The 12,664-nt window shown below is 36.4% G+C and overlaps 1 protein-coding gene across 16 annotated transcripts in view; it reads right to left on the bottom strand.

Moving 5' to 3' along the window:
• The window catches only part of TCF12 (transcription factor 12), a 382,195-nt gene that overhangs the window by 61,616 nt on the left and 307,915 nt on the right, over window positions 1-12,664 (bottom strand). The window contains exon 1 of one of the 16 annotated variants that reach the window (XM_073801061.1): window positions 4,207-4,225. The exons of the other annotated variants lie outside the window; for them this stretch is intronic. The gene's annotated coding sequence lies outside the window, so the exon portion shown is untranslated. Of the gene's footprint in view, window positions 1-4,206; window positions 4,226-12,664 lie in introns of those variants that run through there. 16 annotated transcript variants of the gene reach the window in all.

The following is a 12,664-nucleotide window of genomic DNA, read 5'->3' as shown; positions in this document are numbered from 1 at the left end:
TACAAAATCCATACATGTGCTTAAATGTAAGATGGAGCCCCCCCCACCATGTACCCAACACAATCACTTGGTATACACTACTGCCTATACTGAGGGCGGATGTAGAAACGTGAGGGAAGAGAGAAGAGGTGGGGGGTGGGTGGGCATTTACATACATATGGCATTAAATTTATTCCTCAAAAACAGCAAATCATCAAGAAAACTGGTGGTAATTTAAATAAAATAGTCCCGTATTTTACTCGTATGCTATGGTAATGTCCTTCAAGTTTGCTACTCCAAAATAACATCTTTTTGAAGTCTGCCTTACCCAAAAGAAAGTAAAACTGGTTGATGTAGACATATTTTTAACAGTTACAAATTATCTTCTATGATAAAGTCCTTTTTCTCTTCCTCAAAAATATTTTTTTAAAAAAATCTAATTTAATCTATGTAACAGCTGCAGCACAATTTTTTTTCTTAAGCAGAATCATATTACAGGAAAAAAATGCATATAGATGGATCAAGTGCTGCTCTAGTCAATGCAGTTGTTTAATCTTTGCCTCTTTTTTTTGAAGGAACATGTCAAGGGTTAATCCTATGACTCAGTCTGACAAAACGAGTCAGCTGGAGACAGGGCCACTTTTTAAACCTGATTTCAGACAGACGTGCAGCCTGCACAGGAGCTCTGAACTGTCATGCACTTTTTATCCTGAATTGTTTCCACCCGCAATTCTACGTAATCACTTATGTGTTATTCTAAGATTATGTGATCTGACTCAATATTCATGCTACCTAGTCCAACAATCTAAAAACTCACCAACTTTTACAGCAAAATGGGCATTACTGTACACACCGGCAACAAGATTAATGAAAATGTCAGAGAACCCTGAAAAAATATGACTTGGAGCCATACATCTTTTATTAGCAAACTGATTATTCCTAGTTTGAGGATTACTGCATTTCACTGATTTTAAAATATACTTCCCTGCCTTCAATAGTTCAGGATGTGATGTTTATTGCCATTCCAACAATCATCAAGCACAGACCTAAACTAGATAAGAAAAAGCTATGATGTGTTTTGCCTAAGCAATTTACTTCTTTCCAGAAGATTTAGGAAAAAATGTTTCCAAAAAACCTACTAGGTAGAGACCTTCTGGCAACTTCAGTTTAAATTCCAGGCCCTTATTTCCTTCTTATTTTTCTGTTGACTGGGAAACAGATCATCCTCGGAGAGCTATGCAAAATTTCCTGGGGTTACCCATGCAATATTTTAATTTATTTTATTAGCTCTTCTTTATCCCTGATATTTGGATTGCTATAACTCTCAAATCTGTTTTTTAAACTATCTTAAACATGAATGTTTCAAGAGTGACTTAAAATTCTAAAAAAATTTTAAAAGAAAATTTCAATTTAACTGAATTACACATCTTGAATTAATTAATTAATAAAGGCCAGTTAGTGGTTAATATTATTGTACATTTTTTCTAAAATAAGCAGGCAACATTCCAGTGTCCCAAAAGGCCAAAAGATCTGGCTGGAAAAGTAAATCTAAAACCCACTCATAGGATTCCTCATGAAAAGTTTCAACATTATTTCTAAGTGAATCAATTCCTGGAAAATAAGACTTTCAGAGTGAAAAACAAAGCTAAACAAAGTTCACATGTGAATAATTCCACAAATGAACTCTATATATTCCTGCTTTACGAAACTCAGTAAATAACTAATATGTTATTGGTTGCAAGGGAGGTGCGGGGTGAGGATAGTTTTAAGAGCATAATAAATAAGAGAATCTACAAGTAGGAAGATACAAAAGCAAAAGCAAAAATGTCTCCTCTTCCTTATTTAGCATGCAGAAAGATGACTAGTAAATGAATACTGTCTCCTAAACGCGCAGTAAGACACCAAAAAATTCCAGGTATTATATCTGAACATTATATTGCAAATTTTTCTAGTATATGCTGCTTTGTAAATAAAGTCACTCCTAAGTGTTCAGGAAGTTGGTCTTCTGGTCTTTTTCTAATATTTAGAAATATTATTTTTCTCACAATTTAGAAAATTTACTTTTGCAAAAAATAAAGCAAGAATATAAAACTCTAGTGAAATAATGCATCCCTCTCAAACCGATCCACTAACAATCAGTACCTATTATTTAAACATAATAATGCTATTTATCTGAAATCATATAATGCATCTTCTAACTCAACAATATTACTCTCATCTATCTTGCTGATAACTAATCAATCAGTAAAAAGGCTTCCAAATACTGTCTTTCCACTGTATGAAAAGATGAAAAATCAAAGACCTGGTTTTCTGATCTTTCCTCAGGTGATATTTTGAAAAACTGGTTCCAATTATGCCTTAGTTGTGAGTACCTAAATCCTAGCCAAACCAATAATCAGAGTTATATTACAGATTGGTCTGAAAACTGGTACACAATTTACTTGGATATTGATTGGAAATGAGGAGCAACCACCCCCCCACCACCACTTCTCAGTAAAATTCATGCTAAAGTTCACAAATCACATCATCTGTCTCAGACACAGAACATCAGATTTCTTATCATCTCTTTACAAAAATCTCAAGCCTAACATGTGTTTTAGAAATGCTTAATGCTTAACAAAATAGAAAACACCTATCTGTATAGCCAATGTAAACAGTCAGCTGTATAAACTGCATTTATAGGGCAAAAGAACACTTGTTTAATTCCCCTTTTGACAACCATATGACCAAAATGAGGATGTGTAAAAACAGCCATACCTCCTGGAGGAGAAAAGCAGATAAATCTCTTTCTGAGGTAACTAAATAGTATCCCTCTGACATCAACATGAACAGAACTGACAGATCATACAAAGCTTCTAAAAGGCAATCATTAAATACTCCTTCAAACAAGATAGAACTGCCACTACTGAGAATATATAAAACATGAAGCAAACTTCATGTTTATCTTGATCATAAACTCACTATGACAAAGCAGTTTTCCTCGAAAAATTAAAGTGGGGAGTCCCCCTCCCTAGTAATTCCTGCATCTCTTGGCTGTCCATTTCTTTCCCCACATGAATTGCAGTTTGTCACTTCTCATTTACCACTTGAAATAACACGGTAAGAGATTCATTAACTATGTTGCAACTTGATAATTTTCCTGCAGATGGCTCTATAATCACAGCACTAATGGTGTGTCTGCGGGTAAAAAGAAGTTGAGGAGAGTATCCAGGTTTTAAAATTCTTTAATAAACCAGCACTCTGATGAGCTTTCAAGACTGGGACAAGGCATTGCACTACTGACTTATTAGGTTACAACAAAACAAAAACTAGAAGCAAACAAAGCTATTATTTTAAACCATAAAGGTAAACAATTTGATCTTGGGTCCAGTTAGCTCTCCCTTAAGGAAAGTGCTCCCCGGTTTTTTATTTCTTCTTTGACCTGTGTAATTTTTTTCTTCTGAGCTGGAAAGTACCAGATCCTTTCGATTTATGAGAAATGGAACAGTACCATGATATTCTACTCTATTTTAAATTTATTTTTAAAGAGACCAGAAATAACATCTGCATCTTACTTAGCCCAGAGCCATTTCAAGAATCTGCAACTGGAAACTCTAAATAACTTATACATTAAGTTATTTCTGGCACCCAATCTATGTTTTGTTCCAGTAAAAATTCTTGCTAGTGGTAGTAATTTTTTAATACTTCATACCTCTAATTAAGTACTGAGTATCTACCAAATCATCCTGCCTCATATTTGTAATGATCAAGTAACAAAGAAGAGTTCATTTTAGCTATACTCACTGGAAGAAATCATGCAGATCCTAAATTTATGAAAAGACCCATCTTAAAAAGAGAATGGGGGCTTCCCTGGTGGTGCAGTGTTTTGAGAGTCCGCCTGCCGATGCAGGGGACACGGGTTCGTGCCCCGGTCCGGGAAGATCCCACATGCCGCGGAGCGGCTGGGCCCGTGAGCCATGGCCGCTGAGCCTGTGCGTCCGGAGTCTGTGCTCCGCAACGGGAGAGGCTGCAACAGTGAGAGGCCCGCGTACCGGGGGAAAAAAAAAAAAAAAAAAGGAAAAGAAAAAAGAGAATGATTTCTAACCATTAAATTCTGGTGACCAACTCTCAACAAAAGCCAAGTAATACTTCAGTTTGAAAACATATATGAGGATGGTATAATAAGCAGGGGAGGAGATGGGAGATAGTGTCAGTTTAAAGCAAAACAAAAGTTTCAGTAATGCTTACTTAGTATGCTTCACTGGTAAAGGCAATATGCCACCCCAACAAGTGTTCCTTACCAGACAGGTTGGGAAACACAGTCACAAAACTCTGAAAGAAGAAAATGTGTTAAGCTACTTGTTCTATGCATCTCTATCACAAACACTTACAGTAGGGCAGAATAATTCTCCCTACCACTCATTAGTACTCTGTAACATGAGATAAGCTGCTCAGGTTCCAGACACTGTGGCGTCATACCATATGATGAAAAAGAGCATAGACTACGAGTCAGGAGACAGGGATTCGGGTTTTAGCTCTGCCTCTTAGGAAGCATGAGAGCTTAGGCGAGGTCACTGAATTTCCCTGAGTCTGAGTTTCCATTTCTGGAAAACTCAGGAATTAAACTAGGCCAAACATTTCCTAGCCATTTCACCAACAGTGAAACCTTTTATTACCTACTCCACCCCAAAACACTGAATTCCTATTCTGAAAGATTTTTGTCTCCCAAACTTTTCTTGAGTTATAATGAATATTTTTCCCTGTTAAAAAAAAGCCATGCAACTCCCATTCAGAACTTCTGATTAAAAGGAAAATGAAGCACTGCCATGCTGAGCTAATTCTCGTGAAAGAAATCTGATAGCACGGATAATTTATTTCAGTAAATTACACAATTTGTTAGGTTTTCTGAAATATTTACATTTTGTATTACTAATTTTGAAGACTCAGGTTATGACTCATTGGCATAGATGAGACCTAATGTCCACACACCTACCTTAAATTGTATTTTTATAATCATATCTGCAAGTGGCACAGTTAAAAGCCCAGAGCCTCACATGAAATGAAAGGTTGATCAGATAGGGAATCAAAAACATTATTACAACTTCTCAATTCTAAGCTAAGAGTCCAAATGCTTGTATTCTAGTAACATTTATATGCTGGCAAGTGAATTATCTTCACAAGGGGTTTAGTTATGTATTTCTAGTAATATTTTCGTTTAAAACTAACATCTTTTTAAATAGCTCTGTAGTGTCTAGGATAAAATGGTAAAAAAAAAATGAAAAGGGTTGACATCTTACCAACAGGTAACAACTCTTACCTAATTCTGTCATCTAATTAGCTCGGTAACAATTTTGGTTTCTTAATAACGTGCAGTTTGATCTACAGGTCAGACATTTTATGTTTAACACAGCACCACCGGGAAAATAAAGATTTTTGGCCATATTCTTCAAATAAACACGTAAGCCTCTACAGAGATGGCTTTGTTATAATTTTAGTAGGCAACAAGAGTTAAGGAGACAATCCTTAACTTAAGAGAGCTCATCTTAACTAAGTAGGCTGTGGCTCCTGCACTGTTCGGTAATAAAGAAGTTGGGCCTGTGATTTGCTTCTTTGTGCCTTTTGGCTGGAGAATTTAGTACATCATAAAAGAGATTATGTGGATTATAGACAAAGGTGGCTGTAATGAATACATAGGTTGGATAGTTAACAGGGTATAATACAAGAATAAAGGGTGAAAAGCATGTAGCAGTACCACAGTACCTTTACAGCTGTATGATCTTTTTTTAAAAATTAATTTATTTACTTATTTATTTTTGGCTGCATTGGTCTTCGCTGCTGCATGCAGGCTTTCTCTAGCTGTGGTGAGTGGGGTCTACTCTTGGTTGTGGTGTGTGGGCTTCTCATTGCAGTGGCTTCTCTTGTTGTGGAGCAGAGGCTCAAGGCGCGTGGGCTCAGTAGTTGTGGCTCATGGCTCTAGAGCACAGGCTCAGCAGTTGTGGTGCATAGGCTTAGTTGCTCTGCGCCATGTGGGATCTTCCCAGACCAGGGCTCGAACCCGTGTCCTCTGCACTGGCAGGTGGATTCTTAACCACTGTGTCACCAGGGAAACCCCAGCTGTGTGATCTTGAGGAACACTGGGGTGCTCTAACACTGGTTATTTGAGACTGAAATATTAAAAAGATCCAAACTGTGTTACTATTGTTAAAATTGGAATAAAGATATGAATACAGGATCACAATCATTAATGCTAAGTCCACACATGGAAAACCAAATTCAGGTCTTCCTAGCTGTGATGTATCTAACTGAGAGTAAGACTATGCCTATGTAAATGGGAAGAATTCCAGTGATCTTTGCCACAGAAAACACTTCCACTTTTCTGATGAAAAACTGGAGGTTTTTTTTTCTCCCTGAAAAGCTTTTACAAAGTTTAACCATGTTAAACATCTTACAGTATAGATAGTTAAAATATACTTGTAGCTCTCCTTGAAGAATATGTTAATTTCAGATTGTTCGTATGTTGTTTATACCTTCTCTGAGTCAAATGAGTATGATCCAGGAAGAAAGAACAACTATGGCTGTATTGCCAATCATTTAAGTTTGTTCATTTATTCAACAACTATTCACTGAGCATCTATTATGCACCTAGGAGCTGCTGATAAAGCAATAAACAACATAAGTAAAATCCCTGTTTTATCAAAATTCTCCTGGGTAAGACAGATAAAGAATAAATTATAGTACATCAGATGGTAGTAAGTGTTTCAAAGAAAATTATAGCAGGAAAGGAGAGAGGGGAATATGGGGCATGTTGCCATTTTATATAGGATGGTCAGGAAAGATTCCCCAGTGATAAAGTGATATGTGATCAAAGAGAAAAGTATATAAGGAAACTAGCTATAGGGGTACTAAGGGAGGTGTGCTCTGGCAGAGAGAAGAGTAAATGCAAAGGCCCTGAGGCAGGACGGTGCTTGATATCTTTAAGGAGCAGTAAAGAGGGCAGAAGGCTAGAGGGATAAATTAGTGGAAGATGAAGTCTGGGAGGTAGCAGAAAACAGGTAAGAAGGGTCTTGAAAGCCATTTTAAGGACTTTGGTTTTGCAGAGATAAGAGATGCTGTTGGAGGATTTTGAGCAGAAGAATATCATCTGACTTAAAATTTAAAGGGATTGTCCTGTATTAAAAAAAATGATTTAAGGAAAATTGGGAGGTCAGTTGGGAAGATGCTGCTTTAATTCAGGAAAGAGATAAAAGTGGCTTGGATAATGAAGACAGCAGCAGGTGGTAAGAAATGATCAAATTCTTGAAGACAATTTTAGTATGAGAAATTTAATATGGGAAGATAACTTTTATGTCAATGAAACCATAATTTTTTCTCCTTTAGAAAAAGGTTTCCTGTATTATGGTTTTCCATCCTCATCTGTCACATGAGGATCATGACACTACATTGTTAACTACGTCAATCCCAGCACACTGTAGAGTTATGGCTGAATTACTGGTAATTTACCGCTTGGGGGGCAAATTTATTCCTATTATTGTGTATAATTAGGAGTTAACTGCACAATTGAGGAAAAAAATAGGACAAATAGTTCAGTGTCTTATACAAAAAAAGCAAGTTAACATATTTTTGATCATTTGGAACAGCCAGAGTAGGAGAAAGTTGAAAAGTACAGCTTGGAGCAGGAAGTCATTAAAAGATGATGTTCCCCATCATAGATAACATAAAATAATAGCTTCACAGTATTTATTTTTATCCTCTTAATTTAATTCAAAAAGCATTTCCTGGATACTCCACTATGTGCCCAGGGGGCGATAATCACTCAAATGAAAAAAAATTTAAAGTTAACTTATTTCCAAAGGTCAAAGTTACCTTTTGACTGTAAGCATCTTGAAGACAGGGTACAAGGTCCATGGTTTATTATTACTTAAATATCTAAAGCCTAGAAGAATTCTTAATTCACAATAAGCACTTTATATTCACTAACTTTATCAGAATGAATTCATATTTCTCTCAGTGGAAATTTACTAAATGGAGCCCACTCTAGTAGCAATAAATTTCTAATTCTCATTCAAATTACTGTTTTTTGAAATTTATAAGTATCTTCGGTAATGTTGAAAAACATATTGATAACTTAATTTCAATTATGTCAAGTTTTATGGTTTAAAAAATTATCAAGCTCAAGTTGGAAAACCTGAGAAGTTTTATTACTTATTTATGAAGTATTATTTATTAACACTAGCCATCATAAAACTAAAAAAAAAAAACTAAATAAGAACCATAAATATTCACTTAAATTTATAGAGATTGTGAGTTTTCTAGTCATCTAAGTGAAGATTCTCTTAAGTTTTTTTGTTTTTTTTTTTGCGGTACGCGGGCCTCTCACTGCTGTGGCCTCTCCCGTTGCAGAGCACAGGCTCCGGACGCGCAGGCTCAGAGGCCATGGCTCACGGGCCCAGCCACTCCGCAGCATGTGGGATCTTCCCGGACCGGGGCAGGAACCCGTGTCCCCTGCGCATCGGCAGGCGGACTCTCAACCACTGCGCCACCAGGGAAGCCCTCCTCTCTTAAGTTTTGAATGAAGCTTTTAGGTTTAGAGAGACATGTCACGTGTTTCAACAGAATCTGTCTCACAATCATACATGGGTTGGAACTGATTCTCAAGCTGCTAGGAACGACTTTTTTAGCTTTGGGTTCTATGAGGAAGTTGGACCAGGATAAAAGATGGTGATTAGGCACATGTATATATAAGTTCAAGGAAAAAATTATAATAGAATTGTTTATATCAAAGTCAAATTATTTAAATACTTTAAACCCAATTGTTTCAAATAAACATTTTCTAATATATCTCTATGTGGACTTATTTTTGATGTCATAAACTTCTGCATATTATTACCTAATGTGACATTTAAATCCTAGAAAAATTATGACTTCGTAGCATCCACTTTATATATTGAGGTTCTTCCACCATCCTAGTCAGGTACATTTTAAGGCAAATAACTGTCCTGGAAAGTTTCTATCAATGTGCCTAGGGCCTTAAGGAAATGATGAAGGGACTAATGAATATCATGTAATGGATCTAAAAAACAAACAAACAAAAAACAGGGTTTTATTTTGTTTCTCTTTGGGTCTGTTTTTCACGGGAAGTATATTTATAAAGAAGGTAAGAATATATCTACTCTAGGCATACACTTATGGTCTTTAAGTCTAATGCAGAGGTTGGCAAATTATAGTTGTGGGCCAAATCAGGTTTACCAGCTGATTTTACAAATAAAGTTTTACTGGAACACAGTCATGCCCATTCATTTATGTATCATCTGTGGCTGCTTTCACATTCCAATAGCAGAGCTGAATAGTTGTGACAGAGACTGTCTGACTCACAAAGCTGAGCAGATTGACAACAGAACCCTTTACATAAAGTTTGCTGACTCCTGGTCTAGCACACTGAGGAAGAGTAGAAATATAGGCTATAAGAAAGAGATAGCAGATTCTAGCAAATTTTCCAGAAACAATTTCTAGAACCAAATTACTTTTGAAAATTAATAAAATGTTGTCATATTATAGATATACTGGGTTATGTCTTAAATTAAATGCAGATAATAAAAAAGACAAAAACTTTGAAGGGCTAACACTTTAAAATTTGTTTAAAATCGGACTTCCCTGGTAGTGCAGTGGTTAGGACTCTGCACTCCCAATGCAGGGGGCTGGGGTTCAATCCCTGGTCAGGGACCTAGATCCCACATGCATGCTGCAACTAAGAGTTTGTATGCCACACTAAGGAGCCTGCAAGCCACAGCTAAGGAGCCCGCCTGCCACAAATTAGACCTGGTGCAATCAAAAAAAAAAAAAAAAAAAAACTTGTTTAAAAATCTATTCAAAGAATACAAACACGGGAGAAATAAGGAACTATCTTGGAACTAGTAGTGTTTTTAAACTGCTTAGAAGTCTAAGTATGAACTTACCTATATAGCATAGATTACACTCATTGAAATTAGTTATCATACAAGTACACTAAATGACTTTTCAAACTAAAATCATCACTGGTTAAACAAAGGAAATATCGGCGATGGCAAATTTCATGTCAGCAAATTACTTAGGATATAAATGCCTTCCCTAACCTAGAATGAAATCCAGAGCCCCAAACTTGGGGCTTAAATTAAGAAACTTGGAGTTTCTTAATTTATTCCTTCTTTCCTGTACTTGAAGAAATTGTATTAGATAAAAAACGAAACAAAAAAACTTCATGGTTCTACTGATGCTGAATGACAAAACAGTGGGCTTAACGTCTGAAAGCATTTATAGAATTCAACCACATATCCTTTAAAAACCATACAAATTACACACACACACACACACACACACACACACACACACACACACACATTGGGGCTTATCCTACATCTGGTTTGTAAAGTCTCAAGGATCTAAAATATAACAGCTGAGGAGTTCAATAAATCGTAAAAGCTGGTTCTGAAATTCAGCCATGTTCTTCCTTCTTTAAAAAGAAATAGAAAGGTCAGAAAATAACAAATATCACTGTGGTTGTACCATCACATCAGTACAAACATACAGAAGACTTGCTCGCTGGTAACTTTTCCTTTTTTTTTTTTTTTTTGACTTGAAATCAGATCAAAGATGGACTGGCTTGTTACAAAAAACCAACATCTTAGAACTATGGATTAAAAGCCCATTATCTACACTGATACAAGTCTGACACTGTTCTGAACAGTAGTTACTGTCAGCATAAACAGTGGCTATTTCTTCTTATTAATGTATGAAGAAAATCTTCCATTCAATGACCAAACTGAATATGAGTTTGGAATGGATTATAGAACCATTCGCTTTAGGTACTAAGATTTTCCTGCTAGAATGACCTGTAAGGTCAGAGAAAGAATCAGTCTGTTTGGAAATTTTATATCAAGGTAGCCTTCAAACAGAGACAGCTTATCTAACAGTTCGAAATAAGAAACTCTTAAGTACCTAGTTGTTGTGCACCCTATGGGCTTGTCTGCTAAAGGAGTTAAGCAGATATCTATTCCCACTCATGTTCAGGAACTGGAGTGTTCACTTTATGAAGTTTAGCTTAAGCTGGTGCTGCATGTAAATACTGTTTATTCTAGAATCAACTAGGACTCTTGCTAGTTAAGGGTCTCGGATAATTGTCTACAAATACACTGCTACCCTAGCTTCCTAATAACTTCCACAGAACACTCCCACAGATACATTTGTAGCTTATCTCACTATTTTTGTGGATAAACTGGAGGTAACAATATCTCTACAGTTCTACCCTTGACCTTTTTCTTACTGGTTCAGATAACCACTAATCTTTCAAGTGGTACTTTTCCAAGTTATTCATTTATATCAGCCCCAGAAAGTTGTATCTGTCCTCCCTTTCCTATTTAAAAAAAAATCCTCACTTTAGCCACCCTCAAAATTTAATATTCTGACTTTTCTATTTAATATTCTTACTAATTATATTTAGTATGTACATGAAAATGCTAGATCACGGTACATGTTTAGTGGTCTTTGTGATTTAGAAAAACCTCAGAATATCTCCAATTATCTCAAGGGGTGTTCCTAAAATAGAAAATTTAATACTAAAAATGACAAAAAATCCACATTAATTAAAAAAAGCCATTCCCAACAAAATAAAATCCTACAAACATTTGGCAGAAAGGAAGGTCATTTCCTAAACTATAGTCAATTACCAATTCAAAGGCTACAGAGCTCTGTACCTGTCTGCAGCAAAGCAAGAAAAGGTGGTGTCTAAGCTGCTTTGATTTATCTCAGAAACAATACAGTTCCTTGTGAGGGAAGAATCATAAAAAAATTTTTTCATGATGGGTAGGGAGGTAAAATATACTTTGAGAGTTTAACTCTCAAACTCTCAAAAAAATTAAAGCAATTATCTGACAAACTGTTACAGCTTTTGTGGGATAATATATACACACTTAAAGACAGAGGACAAAGACTAGCACGATATTTGACTAAGAAACAAAGAGACTGTGTCATCAGCCTATGTGTGGGACTATAAACCAGTTATGTTCAAAATGAAGAAGACATGCCGGACTTCCCTGGTGGCGCAGTGGTTAAGAATCCGCCTGCCAATGCAGGGGACACAGGTTTGAGCCCTGGTCCAGGAAGATCTCACATGCCGCGGAGCAACTAAACCCGTGCACCACAACTACTGAGCCTGCGCTCTAGAGCCCACGAGCCACAACTTCTGAGTTCGTGTGCCACAACTACTGAAGCCTGCGCGCCTAGAGCCCGTGCTCTGTAACAAGAGAAGCCACCGCAATGAGAAGCCTGGGCACCGCAACAAAGAGTAGCCCCCGCTGGCCGCAACTAGAGAAAGCCTATGTGCAGCAACAAAAGACCCAACGTAGCCAAAAATAAATAAATAAATTAAAAAAAAATGAATAAGACATGCCATTTTGATGCAGAGCATGATGATGTTCAAAAGATGTTTTCAAATGCTACTGAACAAGATCACAACTTGGATATAAAGGTATTCTGAAATCTGTATAGATATTTACTTTGCTGGTGATAAAAATCTTGGAAGTGTCTTGCTTCTTCAGGATTCTGCATTTTCTGCAGGCATTTTTTAAAAAAGATCTATGTTTGGAAATACTATATAACATCAAGTTAAGAAATGAAGAACAAAGAAACTTCCCTCCATCTGAGAAATGCTTTAGAGGACCATAAAGATGTTCAA

Source organism: Tursiops truncatus, chromosome 2, assembly GCF_011762595.2.
Source record: "Tursiops truncatus isolate mTurTru1 chromosome 2, mTurTru1.mat.Y, whole genome shotgun sequence".
NCBI classification, from domain to species: Eukaryota; Metazoa; Chordata; class Mammalia; order Artiodactyla; family Delphinidae; genus Tursiops; species Tursiops truncatus.
This window is presented reverse-complemented; position numbering and strand designations above follow the sequence as displayed.